Source organism: Emys orbicularis, chromosome 10 (assembly GCF_028017835.1).
Source record: "Emys orbicularis isolate rEmyOrb1 chromosome 10, rEmyOrb1.hap1, whole genome shotgun sequence".
Lineage (NCBI taxonomy): Eukaryota > Metazoa > Chordata > Testudines > Emydidae > Emys > Emys orbicularis.
In genome coordinates this window covers 54,169,578-54,185,440 of record NC_088692.1, presented here as the reverse complement: position 1 = coordinate 54,185,440, position 15,863 = coordinate 54,169,578, and the positions used below count along the sequence as shown (strand labels likewise).

Below are 15,863 nucleotides of genomic sequence, written 5' to 3'. Positions count from 1 at the left end.
TGCATAGAAAAGATGACCCCCCCAGAAGAAGATGTTTAATCCAAGCATTACAGCCCCAGGGGACAAGAGGTTTTAGTGGCAACATGCCATCCTGACCATGATGGATTTTGGATTAAACTGGAATACAATGAACTCTTTATCCCTGGGAATTGGACGCAGGTTTCCTGTAATTCCAGAATTTGCCAAATGGTCCTGATTTTTCCCTTGAGTACAATCTTACATCCCTATTCTTGAAATACGGGACTTGAGAAAGACCATGAGGTGGTGAGGACTTTGGTATTTTGCTGTGGTGCTGCTTGGGGCAAATTCAGGATGGTGATGTCTCACATCTTCCCCTCATATTAAAGATGTGGTAGCAAATAGCACCAGGAAGCCACAGAGGTGCCTCCATCCTCATGTGGGGAGGACCAAATAAGGCAACTTTGCACCTTACTGTGCACTAACAGCCAACCTCCTTGGGAGCAACAAATCCCAGGCTCAGTTGCCAGGTTAGTACACACCTGTCCTTCCTGCCCCCACTCCAGAGCAACACCTCAGCGCAGGGCCCCGTTTTAGGGGCAGGATGCTCCTCATGAGTGACTCCCCTCCCCCACTCTAGGTTGGGGTTCCCACCTCAATAGCTCCTCCCCTCCACCAATGTAGGGCAAGAGGGGGGTCTCTCCTCAATAGCTCTTCCCTCCCCTCCCCAATGTAGGAGGAGGAGGTCTTAATAGCTCGTCCCCTCCCCCAATCTAGGGCGGTGTGTGGGGGGTCTCTCCTCAACCGTTCCTTCTCTCCCCCAATCTAGGGCGGGGTGGGGGGTTCCTCTCCGCAATAGCTCCTCCCCTCCCCCCTAAGGCGAAGAGAGCGTCTCTCAGGAGCCACTCCTAGCCCTCACGAGAGGGTGGAGTCATACTTCAGGAGCCCGCTCTCCTCAGGGGCCCCTCCCTTGCCCCATCCTTGGGTGGTGAGGCCTTTCCTCAAGGGTCCCCCTCCCGAGACAGGGGCTCCTTCCTTCCTCCCTCCCTTCCCCCCTACCGTAGTACTACGAGCCTTACGCAGTCCGTCGTCTCCATTGGGCCTCCATGCCCCACGTGACGCTGAGCGTGCGCCCCGAGCCGAACTGAGCTGCCACAGCCGGTTGTTTCCTAGGCGACCCATAAGAAAGGGAGCGCGCCAGAAAGCGAGCTAGGACTAGGACAGGGCACGTGCACGCGCCACAGCGAGCTAGAGTGCGCGCGCGTTGGAACCCCGATCGCTGGAGAGCGCGCGCCAGCCTGATCCCGGGAGCTGCTGCTGCAGAGCGGAGCGGGATGTCAGGATTCCGGGCATCAGGTATGTGTCTCCCGGCACCGCCCCCCCCCTCCCCCAGCACTCCCGCAGGGCAGCGTTTGCACATGTGCCCAGTCCCACCCGCAGTGGGAGGCGCTGGGGACCCCTCTCCGTAATATACCACATAGCCCTGCAAACCACCTCCGGCCTCTACCAGAGCAGGGCATCACTCACATAGCGGGCTGCGTGGGTTAGTATGGCAGAGAGCAGAGCATCCCGCATTTAACGGGGCTGTGCGGGTCTCTGTGGCAGGGAGCAGGGCATAACGGGTCTGTATGGCAGGGAGCAGGGCATCCCCCATATAATGGGGCTGTGCGGGTCCCTTTGGACAGAGCAGGGCATCCCTCATGTAACAGGACTGTGTGGGTTTGTATGGCAGGGAGCAAGGCATCCCCCATTTAAAAGGACTGTGTGGGTCCCTGTGGAGAGAGCAGGGCATCCCCCATATAACAGGACTGTGCGGGTCCCTGTGACAGGTAGCCCCTCACATAAAGGGGCTGTGCGGGTCTGTATGGCAGGGAGTAGGGCATCCCCCATATAACAGGTCCCTGTGGAGAGAGCAGGGCATCCCCCATATAATGGGGCTGTGTGGGTCTGTATCGAAGGGAGCAGGGTATCCCCCATATAACTGGTCTGTATAGCAGGTTTGTATGGCTGGGAGTTGGACATCCCCGATATAACAGAGCTGTGCGGGTCTGTATGGAAGGAAGCAAGGCATCCCTCATATAACAGGTCTGTATAACATGGAGTAGGGCATTCCCCATATAACAGGGCTGATTGGGCTGTATGGTTGGGAGCAGGGCATCCCCCATATAACAGGGCTGTGCGGGTCTGTATGGCTGGGAGCAGGGCATCCCCCTTATAACAGGGCTGTGCGGGTCCCTGTGACAGGGAGCAGGTCATTCCCCCGTATAACAGGGCTGATTGGGGCTGTATGGCTGGAAGCAGGGCATCCCCCATAGACCAGGCCTGTGAAGTTCCTATGGTATGGAGCTGGGCATCCCCCATATAAAAGGGCTGTGTGGCTGGGAGCAGGGCATCTCCCATAGACCAGGGCTGTGAAGTCCCTATGGCAGGGAGCAGGGAATTTCACATGTAATGGTCTGTGGGATCCTCATGGCAGGGTATGATCTTATGATCCTATATGATCTTCTATGGCAGAGAATTCCGCCCCTCTTTACCCCCCGTAAAGCAGGCTTTAGAGCAGAATGTTTCTCTTTCCCAACCCCCTTCATTTTACAAGGTGTAAAGTTGCTATGTGCTGGAGCAGGGCAGGTCATCCTTCAAACATCCATCCATCCCAATGGAACAGGCTGTGGGCACCCAATGGCATGGTGCATGGCAAAGTACTGCCCTCCCTACATATTGGGATTTCTGTGGAGTTCCTATAGCAAGGTGCATTGTGATCTGTCTGTTTTTCCTGTCCCGAGGATAAATATATAAAACTGGTATGCTGAAGATTTCCTAAAGCAGGTTACGTGTCAGTCCATCCTCTCCTTTCAGTGTAATAAACGTGCACTGGGGTTCTGGAGGTAAGACATGGCAGCATAGCACCCACCATGCAAATAACAGGTGGATTGTGGATTCCAATACTAGTATATATGGCAGTTCACTGCCCTCAATACAACAGGCATACTCTTGATTCCCTATAGAGGGTGTATATAAGTAGTATATTGTGTGGGCATTACCCTTTTTGTAATTGCCCCGGGTGCAGGTCATGTCTTAGATGCCTTTCTCTGCTTGTTATTTCTATTAAGTGCATCATTAGTTTATTAATAAATATAAATAGAGGAGGGAAAATGGACTCCGAAATATTTGTACTTAATGAAAAAGAAGCTACTGAACACTAAATAACTTGTACTGAAGATGTGGTCATGAGTTTGGAAGTTATTCTGAATCTGGTCACTTCTTGTGTTTAAGAAAGAAAAGCTAAACAAAAAAGATATAAGCTCTGGCTGGTGTGGAGTTGTATGAAGTATGTGGAGGGTTGCCTAGGGTTTGATCCAGTTCTTAGATGCTGATGAGTTTTCCAATTCTGTGATTTGTCAGTAGCTATAAAACCAGAAAAATTGTTTTCCATCATTGCTTAGTTGTACCTTGCTAGTGCTGGTCTACATTACTGGGTCTTTCACAAGGATACAAGTAATTAGCAACACTTTAGCAGGTGTATGATTAAGAATTACATACCTGATCCTAGAAAGAGGCCTTGGGAATCACCTTATACCATATTCATCCCCAGATATAAGTATAAAGAATCCCAGGAGCCTGGGGGCATTAATGCCATTTCTCCTCCTCCCTCCCCCATCCATCTTTTGTGTGATTTCTTCAAGATAATACCTCTTGAATCATGCCTTCATTCTAAATGCTGTAAATCCATAAAATTATATTGTGACTCTTGTCAAGAAGGTTCTGACCTACATTAGCATGGTATCACATCACAGCACGAAGACCAGTAATAGTTTTTGAAGGCCAAATCCATAAGGACTCTTTTTTTTTTTTTAATCAGGAAAATGTTTAGTTTTCCCTCTGTAATCTGCTGCATAGTTATGTAGCACAGAATTAACAGTCTTTTTTTTTTTCATTACACACATGTATAGGGATGAAATCAGTAAACGTTGGAGATCCATGTGCAAACATAAGATGTCATAGCATGTCACATTAACTTAATTTTGTGAGGTTCCTAAGTTAACATGAATCACTATTTCAGTTTGTTGTCCTATTGTCCGTATATAAAGGGGCTGGTAAATGTGGTTTGATGTAAATTTCTGTATTCTGTACATGCATATTTGACAACAGACAATCACTTGGCTGAACACCAGACTGAGTGCACACCCCTTGAGCCACATTTGCTTGTGGGTACAAAAGGTTTAATATGTAATAGGTATAACACAAGAGTGTATAATATATAAAATAAATGTAACCACACACACACATAAACACATCTTCTATATTGAATCCAGTGTGTGTAATATATTGTGAGGTGCATTGCCATATATTGCCGGCTATGTTTGCTGAAAAAGTTAGCACAGCAGGACTGAGCTAAGCATTCTGTGGTAGTTTTAATCTGAAGATTCTCGTGCTTGTATGCATTTAAGTGAAAACCAATGTTGTTTTATTATTTTGTTTGTTGTGACCATTAATTGATATTTACAAATATGGCAAGATTTTGTTTCTGATTTTTGCTTAATATATTGTAAAAATTGTATTATCTGTAAAGGGTTGAACTGAGATTATACTGGTACTGTATGGTTCTTCTAGTTCTTTTGCAGATACTGTAAGTTCCTGCAGATCAGGTATGTCAGAATACTTGTAAAAAGTTCATTAATGTAGTATGAGCATGTTAGAGATATTCCACACAAATTAGACAACAGCTGTACGGTATTGACATATAGAGTCTTCTGTTGAGAGATGAGATGTTGGCATTAAATAATTGTTACCTTGAGCTTGTGAACTGTTGCGAGACAGTGTACTTTGTGCAGAAAAAGAAAGGAATGCTTCTCTCTCTCTTACGAAAGGTTCAGAACGGGAAACTAGTGCATGCTGCTTTGGACACTCTGTCCTGGGCAGCATTACAGTGGGCTGATGGTCAGAAAAGTGACTACAGGTCCAATTCAGTGAGTAAAGTGCCTGCATGCCTGAGGCAGTGCATATGCTCACTGACTCCGGCATGTTTCTGAACAAATTGTAGTAACTTCATGTTCATTTTTCTCACTGAGTTGCAGAATTAACTATGCAGACCCTGTACACAGTGTGGTATGTTTCTCTGACAAAGGATGAGAAGGTCTGGGTCAGACAAGAAAGTATACGGCTAGCCTGATGGGCAACTACTCCAAATTCTACAGAAAAGGAATGTGAGCAGTTATTTCAGTCTTAGAACTAAAATATAACAGGGCTTTATGCAGACGTAACTCCTGCCAATTCATGGGGCAGTGGAGGGGGTGTTAGTAAGGGCATGACAAAGGTCTGCTAAGCAGAGATCTACCCTGATCTAGCATGCATGGGCCCATGCTTGCAGTGTGTGTGTGCAATGAATAACCTAGAGCTCAGTTGAAATGTCTGTGACTGGGTGAGGTAATATCTTTTATTGGACCAACTTCGGTTAGTGAGAGAGACAAGCTTTCAAGCTTACACAGAGCTCTTCTTCAGATCTGGGCAATGAACTCAGAGGGTCACAGTTAAATACAAGGTGGAACAGATTGTTTAGCATAAGTAGTTAACACACATTTCAAGGGACCATTCAAGGTGCAGTGGCCAATTAACACCTCTCCAGTCATAGGGGCAAAAAATAAAATTGGGGGACAAAAGGGGCGGCTAAGAGGGTTATAGATTGTTGTAATAAGCCATAAATCCAGCTGTGACACTCTGAGTACATTTTCCAGACCTGAAGAAGAGCACTGTATAAGCTTGAAAGCTTGTCTCTCTTTACTTCACCCACCTTGTCTCTCTAATATCCTGAGACCAATACAGCTACAACACTGTGATTTGTGACAGATATTCTGGATGCAACATAGGGTGTAGAGTTAACTGTTTCCATAGGCATCATGTCGGTCCCAATGTATGAGTGTGGGGTGATGATATATCTGTTTTAGAGGGGCACAACTAGAAAGCTATGGGGATTTATGCAGTTCAGTACCCACCACCACCACCATTCTCGTTGTGCCACATGGCTATTTCTGCTGCGATGGCTAATGGCAATTTTCATGCATCCCTGGTTGGCTGGGTGCTGGATACTTGTTTCCTCTCGGATTGTCTCTGTGCTAATGTATGGTGAAGGTAGCTCTGAGTCTCCCTTTGTATGGACTTCTTTTATTAAAGGTGGATGGATGTAGCAAATTTCTGGGATGGTTAAGGGCTTTTGTGTTTTAGTATATCCAAAGCACAAGTGGGTGAAGTTAGACTGCCGTACCAGCAGAAGTCCAGCCTCTTTACCAGAAGGCAAAAGTCTATGTTCCAGCATCTGCATGTGTTTAAATTTCCTGCCCTACCTGAATGCAGAACAAGCAGTTACTCTAATTGTGCTACATAGTGTAAACACTGTACAGGAGTACAGTGTACTCTTACCTCTTTAAAGGGGTAGTGAATGGAGCTCAATGTAAGGATGCCACCTTACTTGGCCCATCTGCACCCTGGAGGACTCGGTTACTTTACAGACAAAAAGTTTCATCTTTGTTAATGCTGCAGAGCTAATATAGCCATGGGAAAGTGAGCTGGAGTCTCTTCCGCCGCATGTGTTATCATCAAAAGTGTCAACTAAGTTCTATTTGCAGAATCTTGATTGCTAGTGGTTATATAAGAGGGATTTATTTATTTATTTTGAATCCTAGATTGAGTTCCTGCTCCCATGGAAACCAAAGGCAAAACTCCCATTAGCTTCAATGGGTGCAGGAGCAGGCCCCGAGTCTGCAGTGGAGCAATACAAAAAGTTTGTTCTTTTGACTTGTAAAATTGATATGACTTTCGCCAAGCCAGAATAAATACAAAACTTCACCAATACTTTTAGAGTTGCTTATCAATTTAGCTCCACTTTAATGTATTTTGTGAAATTCCAGCTTTATACTTTTAAAAATAAAATAAAAATTCTTGCTTGTTGTTATTGTGGGGCTAAACTTGCCCTGTGCCACCCTTTGGCTGCACAGGCCCTTGCCCTTGGGGAAATCAATGAGCAAGGTGGTTACAGGGTGCAGCAGGCCCTGAAGTTTCACAAGAGGTAATGGGCGGGTTCCTTCACAGTCTCTGTCCCTGAAGACCCAGTTACTCAAGCTATATGCTGTGCTTGGAGTTGGCGTGATGAGAATGATGTAATAGAGTTTAATACTTAATTTAGTTATAGGGTCCAAATCAGCCCTCAATTACACCCATGTAATCCCAGCAAAACCATTGGTGGTGCATGAATTTAAGCAGAGGCAGAATCTGTTATGTATACTTGAGAAGCATATGGAGGTGATTCAATTTCTAAAGAATTATTAATGGAACATCTGCTTATTCCTTGGTTTATTCAAAACTGTAATGTTTCCACTGTAAAAATTTCTCCCTCTGTCCCACTTCCATTTTATCTTTTCCCTTATACTATGATTATTTAGATTGTGAGCTTTTCAGGGCCAGTACCATGTTTTTCCTTGCTTTATAAAGTACCATGTACATCTATGGCACTGTATACAAATACACCTCTACCTCAATATAATGCTGTCCTCGGGAGCCAAAAAGTCTTACCATGTTATAGGTGAAACCGTGTTATATTGAACTTGCTTTGATCCACCGGAGTGCGCAGCCCCACCCCCCCAGAGCACTGCTTTACCGCGTTATATCCGAATTCATGTTATATCAGGTCGCGTTATATTGAGGTAGCGGTGTATAATGACATAAAAAAACTATGTTAAAGGAACTTTAGGTTGTGAAGTCAAGCATTCAAAAGTTAGGAAATGCCAGATTAAGATTGTCTGTGCAAATTTAATTCACCCCCTTGTGTGTACATCCTTTACACTGAATGAGGTGGGGGGGGGGGTTCTGTGGAAAAAATGGTAATCGTCATTAAATACTGTATCATAATGCAGCTGAATAATGCAGATTTAAAGATGCACGGGCAACCTTTAATCTGGAATTTCCTAACTTTCAAGAACTTGACCTTTCAGTCAAAATAACAGTCTTGTCAGGGCCGGCTCTAACTTTTTTGCTGCCCCAAGCAGCAAAAAAAAGCACCGCCCCCCCCCACACACACACACCGAGCGCCGCGCCGCGCCGCCGGAACCCCCCCCCCCTGAGCGCCGCGCCCCGCGCCGCCCCCCCCGCCGAGCGCCGCGCCGCCGGAACCCCTCCCCCCCCAGCGCCGCGCCGCCGGAGCCCACCCCCCCCCGAGCGCCGGGCCCCGCGCCGCCCCCCCCGCCGGAGCGCCCCCCCCCCCCCGCGGAATGCTGCGCCGCGCTGTCCCCCCCGCCACCCCAAGATTGGCCGCCCCTTACCAGGCGCCGCCCCAAGCATGTGTTTGGTTGCCTGGTGCCTGGAGCCGGCCCTGAGTCTTGTAACAGAGAAAATCCTCAGAAATTCCAAACAACAACTAACAGAAAAGAGAAAACATTCTACTATGTGCAACTCTAACAATTCTCCCAATGAAATATTATCAGCAGGATTTTAACCTTAAACCTGCAGCACTTACCTCTGTTACTTGAGCTACAGAACTAGTTACAGAAGGAGAAGGCGGTTGTCTCAGAGTTGAAGGATAGGCTGTGGGGGCCAAGTGCTGGGTCTGAAAGTGGGAAGGAGGATCCTCCCAACCCACCTCTCTCACTCTCTCCTCTCCTGGAATTGGGGGAGCTCCTGCCCTATGTGCTGTACCCAGATAGGGGGTGGACCACTAGGGCCATATTTTTAATCCAGGGGAGTGGTTGGGGAGGGAGAGCCTTAACCCTCCTCCTCTCCCGCCCTAGAAGCTCTAGCCAGTCAGGGCCGGCTCCAGGGTTTTGGCCGCCCCAAGCAGCCAAACCAAAAAAAAAAAAAAAAAAGCCGCGATCGCGATCTGTGGCGGCAATTCGGCGGGAGGTCCTTCGCTCTGAGCAGGAGTGAGGGACCGTCCGCCGAATTGCCGCCGAACAGCTGGACGTGCCGCCCCTCTCCGAAGTGGCCGCCCCAAGCACCTGCTTGGTAAGCTGGTGCCTGGAGCCGGCCCTGGATGCAGTGTGCGCTGATGTTTTGACAGTGTCATGAACCTGGCTTTAGAATGTTCATATGCAGTTGTTGTTTTGGCAGGCTGCCAGATTTTTTTCTGAGCCAGGCAAGCAAGGGATATGAGATGACCATTTTAAACAATATATATCTTAGCTAAATCTGCATGAAATGTCACAGGACAAAGAAAGGGCACTTTTATAGCCAGAGGGCTATTTCCCTATTGAACTTCAAAGGCCTTTTGTAAACAATGGGGGTGTCAGAGCTTCTCAAAAAAAAAAGTTGCAAGGAACTTTTATAATGGAAAGTGTTAGGAAACTTAAATGCAGGGGTCACTACCAGCTTCTCCCTATAATTAAAGATGAGAATTTCCAAACATAAAGGGTAAAATCGTGACCCTCTTGAAGTCAGTGGGAGTTTTGCTATTGGCTTCAATGGGTACGTCTATGCTGCAATTAAACACCTGCAGCTGGCCCGTGCCATCTGATTTGTGTTCTCAGGGCTCTCCCCTCATGGGGTTCCAGAGTCTGAATGTCTACACTGCAATTTTATAGCCCTGCAGCCTGAGCCCCACGAGCCCGAGTCAGGTGACCAGGACCAGCCACAGGTGTTTAACTGCAGCATAGACATACCCATTGAAGCTGATGGCAAAACTCCCACTGACATCATTCGGGTCAGGATTTCACCCAATGTGTTCATTTGTCCAAGTCCACCGTATAATTTCTGTGGGAAATCCACCATCTGAACTATTAGCCCTTCTAGCTGAAGGTACACCTCTCTACTGATTTATATTTTCCATATGAAGCCTTAGGCCTTCTTACTGCAAAAACTGAATTCTAAAAAGTTTTTTAGTTAGCTCATGAGCTCTTAGCTGTAATAATTTACATTAGCAAACTGCCAAGGTATGATCACTGGGCATGTGATGTGCATCAGTCAGTAAACAACCCATGACTTTTCTCATTATCTAATAGGCTAGTGGAATTTACAGGCCCCTTCTAATAAATTATCACATTCTTATCTGGAAAGATAAAATTAGGTTTGGAAAACAGCTTTTTTTTTAAATAGAAATGGGAGACAGCTCAAGGTACTCATGTTCACTTACACAGTCGATCCATAAATAAAAGAACCTTTAAAATATGCACTTGTAACTATTATTCATCAGTTTTTTCTCTCTATCCTTTCTGCCCACTCCCATTCTAAGTAATTTGATGGTTCACTGATTATTTTTAAATAAGTAGGATTTTTGAGCAGGGAAACTGATAGTAAACTACATAAATAGAAATGTTTAACTTTTAAAGGTGTTAGTTATAACAAAAAATCTCAAAAAGGCAAATACTCCTTGGAGTCATTATAATATGTGACCATATCGTATCTTCCAGTTGGGACAACAGAGCTTAGGAAGCTCCAAGGTTCATTTAAGAGTATCTGACACAAGTTCCCCTTGGCAAGAAGAGACTCAGAGGAGACTGCGGAATAGACGTGGCCTCTAGACTTCTAAGGGCTCAATGATCCATGGGAAAAGGAAGTACCAAAGCCTCAGGAGGGCTCATAGCTGTCCCTCTGTAGGGCTGTCTTCCTCCATACACTTCCCCCCCACCTCAAGAGCCATGATGCTATTGGTTCTTTAACCCATGCTTTTGTGATATCCACCCTTTCTCAAAAGGGTCTTTCAGGAAGTTAATCATGCTAGGTGTAACATTAATTTAATTTTGCAAGACATCCACCTGCCAAGCAAGGATTATGCTGAAGAGAGAAGTGGCTCTCTAGTGCCACCTTGGCATTGCCCTCCCTACCCTGAGCTCTGTGGCCCAAGTTACAGTGAGCAGGGGCAGAGGAGTTTATATAGGCTCCTGGTATGGGGGGCAACATGCTGCAGAGGCACCATCCAGTGGTGAGCTGGAGCCGGTTCGCACCGGTTCGCAAGAACTGGTTGCTAAATTTAGAAGCCGGTGTAGAACCGGTTCCTAAAGGGGCGGGCAGGTGGGCAAACTCCGGTCCGCGGGCCACATCCGGCCCGCAGGACCGTCCTATCTGGCCCGCCTGAGCTCCCAGCTGGGGAGGCTCCCCCGGCTCCTCCCCTGCTTCTCCCCCTCTTGCAGAGCCGCCGGAACCCTGGGGAAGCGGCGGGGCTCCGGCAGCTATTTAAAGGACCAGGGCGGCAGAGGCAGCTGGAGCCCCGGCCCTTTAAATAGCCCCTGGAGCCCCCTGCTACCCCAGGGCTCCGGAGGTTATTTAAAGGGCCCGGGGCTCCCCTGCTTCTACCGCCCCAGTCCTTTAAATAGCTGCCGGAGCCCTGGGGAAGCGGCGGGGCTCCGGCAGTTATTTAAAGGGCCGGGGCAATAGAAGCAGTGGGAGCCCCGGACTTTTTAAATAGCCCCCAGAGCCCCGCTGCCGCTACCCCAGGGCTCCAGCAGTGGGGCTCTGGTGGCAATTTAAAGGGCCTGGGACTCCAGCCCCTGCTGGGAGTCCCAGGCCCTTTAAATTGACCCCTGGGGAAGCCGGGCCACCCCGGTACGGCACACCGGCTTACTTTCACCGCTGGGTAAGGGGGTGGGGCTGCAAGCTCCAGGGGCTGCAAGCTCCAGCGGCTGCGCGGCATCCTTACACAGCAGCATGGTAAGGGGGCCGGGCCGGGGCTGGGAGGAAGGGTTGGATAAGGGGTAGGGAGCGGTTGGAGGGGGCGGCGGTTCTGGGGGGGCAGTCAGGGGACGGGGAACGGGGGGGGTTGGGTGGGCATGGGAGTCCTGGGGGTCTGTTGGGGTGGTGGTGGATGGGGTTGGGGCAGTCAGGGAACAGGGAGTGGGGCGAGTTGGGTAGGGGGTAGGGTCCTGGGGGGCAGTTAGGGTGGGGGGGTTTGGGAGGGAGTGGTCAGGGGACAAGGAGGGGGTTGATGGGTTGCGGGTTCTGAGGGGGGCAGTCAGCAGGATGTGGGTTGGGGTCAGATGGGTGGGTGGCGGGGAGGAGACAGGCACGTGGGGCTTGTACTCACCGTGTGGTTCCCTACCGGGTCTTCAGCGGCACTTCGGCGGCGGGTCCTTCACTCGCTCCGGGTGAAGGACCTGCCGCCGAAAACCCGGAGCGAGTGAAGACCCCCCCTGCCGCCGAGGACCCGGTAGGGAACCGGTTCTTAGGATTTTGGGAGCTTAGCACTGGCACCCTGCTCTGCTCCTCCCTGCTCTGCCATCCCCACTTTTCTTTCTTTTCCACCCAGTTTAATTTATCTTTGCTCACTTCCCTGCCTTGCAGTGGAGGGGAGCATATGGCACTGCAATGTCCACCTGGTTGCTATATATGCACTTATCATGCGGTCCTCATGCAGGAACCCATTGTACATTTCTTATTCAGGAAAAACTTGCATTGAGTTCAGTTGCTCTTTAAGTGTTTATTCTTTCCCGTGAATGGGAGTTGTTCACAAAGAGTTAACAAAACAGATCCCTATTTGTGCACCCTCAAACTCCTATATTAGTAACATCTGTATTATGGTAATGCTCAAAGGCAATAAGAATTGGGGGCCCCATTGTGCTGCGTGCTGTACAAACGTAGATAAGAGGTAATCTCTGCCCTGTTTAAAATTTAAAATATTTTTTGTTGGAACAATGTGTATGGTGATAGGTATCTTACCTTAGATATGCAGATAGTACTGTACATCTAATTAGTAAGTCAGTCTTTACATTTTTGCTCCATATCACAAACCCACTTCTGGTATTTTTGCTTAAGTGCAAAACCAAGCATCCTAAATCCTTTCTATTTTTATTGTTTTATCTGATAATTTTAAACAAACAGCTTTTTAAAATGCTTCTTTTTTATATGTGGGGTTTTAGTCTAGAGCTGCGATATATAGATAGATATAGATATTATTTATTAATTTTAAAGAGACATTAAAATCATCATATTTGTTACTATATATTAATGACCAGGTCCTACAAAATCAAGTACCATTGTCACAGTGTCTGTCTGTGTAGACTTCCTTGCCATAAATCAGGCTTCAAGTTATTAAAAACTGAAATAATGTTTACAGTCTAACTTTCTATTATGTATTTTTTTTGGTTCAGAGAGATACCAATAAGTATATTTTTAAAAAAATCACAATTTTGCATGGATTCTTCTAATCTACAAGTAACCCTTAAGCTTAATACAGCTAAAAGTTCAAAGAAATTGTATCTACTTTTTTACTTTATGCATTTGACAGCTAGCCCTATGTGTACTGCCTATTTCCCCCTGTCATTAGTTTGGATCTTTCACACAGCAGAATGGAAGAGAAAAAAAATTAAAATACGAAAATGTGATTGTAAAACAACAAAGTTGGTAGGGGGAATAAGAAGCATGTATATTACCTGAAACTGCCTTGGCCTTTGGAACGGGGACTATCTTGTTATCATATGTATGTTCAGTGCCAACGATAGTGGGGCCCTGATCTCCTATTAGAGTGTGTAGGTCATACACCAGGGGTGGGCAAACTTTTTGGCCTGAGGGCTGCATTTGGGTATGGAAATTGTATGGCGGGCCATGAATGCTTACGAAATTGGGGGTTAGGGTTAGGGAGTGGGTGAGGGTTCTGGCTGGGGGTGCGGGCTCTGGAGTGGGGCCAGAAATGAGGCGTTCAGGGTGTGGGAGGGGGCTCCAGGCTGGGGCATGGGTTTGGGGGGGGGGGGTTCCGGCTGGGAGTACGGGCTCTGGGGTGGGGCTGGGGATGAGGGGTTGGGGGTGCAGGAGGGTGCTCCAGGCTGGGATCAAGGGGTTCGGAGGGCAGGAGGGGGAGCAGGGTTGGGGCAGGGGGTTGGGGCACAGGAGGGGGTCAGAGGTGCAGGCTCCAGGCGACGCTTACCTCAAGCAGCTCCCGGAAGCAGCGGCATGTCCTCCTTCCAGCTCCTACACGGAGGTTGCCACTTTTTGATTCTCATGCCACTAGCACAACTTTATTTAGGTTTCCTGTAAGATTGCAGGGGAATGATTCACTTTAAAACACAAAACAATACACTTTTTTTTCCACTTAATTTTGAAAGCATTGGATAAAGTTAACTAGACAAAGGAAGAAGAATCAAGTATTGTTCAATTGACAAATTTAGAAATAAAAGGCAATGGTTGATAGTGAATGAATTAGTTCGTATCTGATGGCTCTTTGACGGCTTAAATGAATTAGGGTGTTGGCATCAGTTCATTTTCAATTGAGCAGGTATCCACATCCTGCTCCAAAAAACACCGCCTCAATTGGCATGCTTATTAGAGAGCTTTTTTCCGTGCCCATCCCAGGATATTAGAGAGACAAGGTGGGTGAGGTAATATTTTTTATTGGACCAACTTCTGTTTATTGAGAGAAATAAGTTTTCATCAACAGAAGTTGGTCCGGTGAAAGATATTACTTCACCCACCTTGTCTCTCTAATATCCTGGGATGGGCACGGCTACAACAACACTGCATACAACAATGGCATACTTGTTGACAGCCTCGGTGGAGAGAGTGAGGATTTAATGGGCCATATGCAGAATGAGCTTTCATCTCGCATTTAAAGTTGGAACCTCCAGATCAGGGTTGAAGCACTGACCCACACTGGCCTGGAAGCTTGCACTTGCGCTATTGACTGTTTTGTAGATAAATAGAAGATTTCACTCTCAGCACCTTCCATCCTTTCACAAGCTCTGTGCCTCTCACAGGCTCTAAAATTCACATTGAAGTATATTCATCTTTTAGATTGTAAGCTGTCTGGGGCAGGATCTGTCTCTTCTGTTTGTAGTGTCTAATGCAGTGAGGCCCTGATCCTGATTGGGGAAATACAATAATTTAAATGATTATTAATAATAAAGAAACAAAGGGCCAGGAACAAAAATACATCTCTTGCTAATTAAGAATTAGGTACTGCAGAGAAACAGCTGGCTTACTGATATTTTGATCCTCTAGAAGGACTCTGGACATCTGATCTTGTTGCTAAACAGTGGTTTCATTAAAACAGTTTATCAAAGCGGTTCACAGGCTGAAATAGAATGTTTTGCTATTGCTTTCATTGCATGCACAAAGCATATTGCGTGAACAGCATTTGGCAGGAGCAAATGTAGTGTATCTGAAACCTTTAATTATATACTGTAGGCAGCTCTGTCTGGGTCAGAAGATACCACATTATCAAATGACATGGTGTAGTCATTCAGAACTCATGCAACAGCTTGATCATTCATTGAATGATTGGTCTCTATCAAGCAAGTAACAGCAACATTTTCATTAGAGCCTAGGTGTGAAATGTTTGAATCTCTTGTTACCTGATTGATATAAGAAATGAAGGGAGCTGTGTTCAGTGAAATTTTTACAGCAGCAAAGACAGTGCGTATTATGCGCTGTGTCACACTTCCACTTGCTGTATGGTAGTAGCAGTTCAAAAAGTTTACAAGGTATTTCAGTTTCATTGAATTTCATTTTGCGAGTGTTTGCAGCAGCACATAATACTATATAAGCTCGGTTTAAACACAAATTAAAGAGAAATGAAGAAAAATGGTAATGTTTGGGGATATTTACACTATTCCATTTTCCAAACTAAAGGTAGAATAAGTTTATGATTAAGGCACAGGAGTGGGAGTCAGGAAGTCTAAGGCTATGTCTACACTGCGCACCTTATAACGGCGCGACTGTACCGCTGCAGCTGCGCCATTGTAAGGTGCACAGTGTACCTGCTTTTTGTTGCAGGGAGAGAGCTCTCCTCGTGACAAAATAATACCACCCCCAATGAGGGGCGGTAGTTTCGTCGACGGGAGAATGTCTCCTGCTGACGAAGCGCTGTCAACACCAGCGCTTTTTGTGGTTAAAACTTTTGTCATTTAGGGGTGGTTTTTTTTCACACCTTTGAGCGAGAAAAGTTTTAACAATGAAAGTGCATTGTAGACAAAGCCTAAATTATATTTATGGCCTTGCCA

At 46.7% G+C, this 15,863-nt stretch overlaps 1 protein-coding gene across 1 annotated transcript in view; it reads left to right on the top strand.

The window, feature by feature from the left end:
* The first annotated feature begins 1,244 nt into the window (after window positions 1-1,244).
* Window positions 1,245-15,863, top strand: part of TMEM266 (transmembrane protein 266) — a 119,148-nt gene continuing 104,529 nt past the window's right edge. Inside the window, exon 1 of the mRNA XM_065412683.1 lies at window positions 1,245-1,314. The gene's annotated coding sequence lies outside the window, so the exon portion shown is untranslated. The remainder of the gene's footprint in view (window positions 1,315-15,863) is intronic.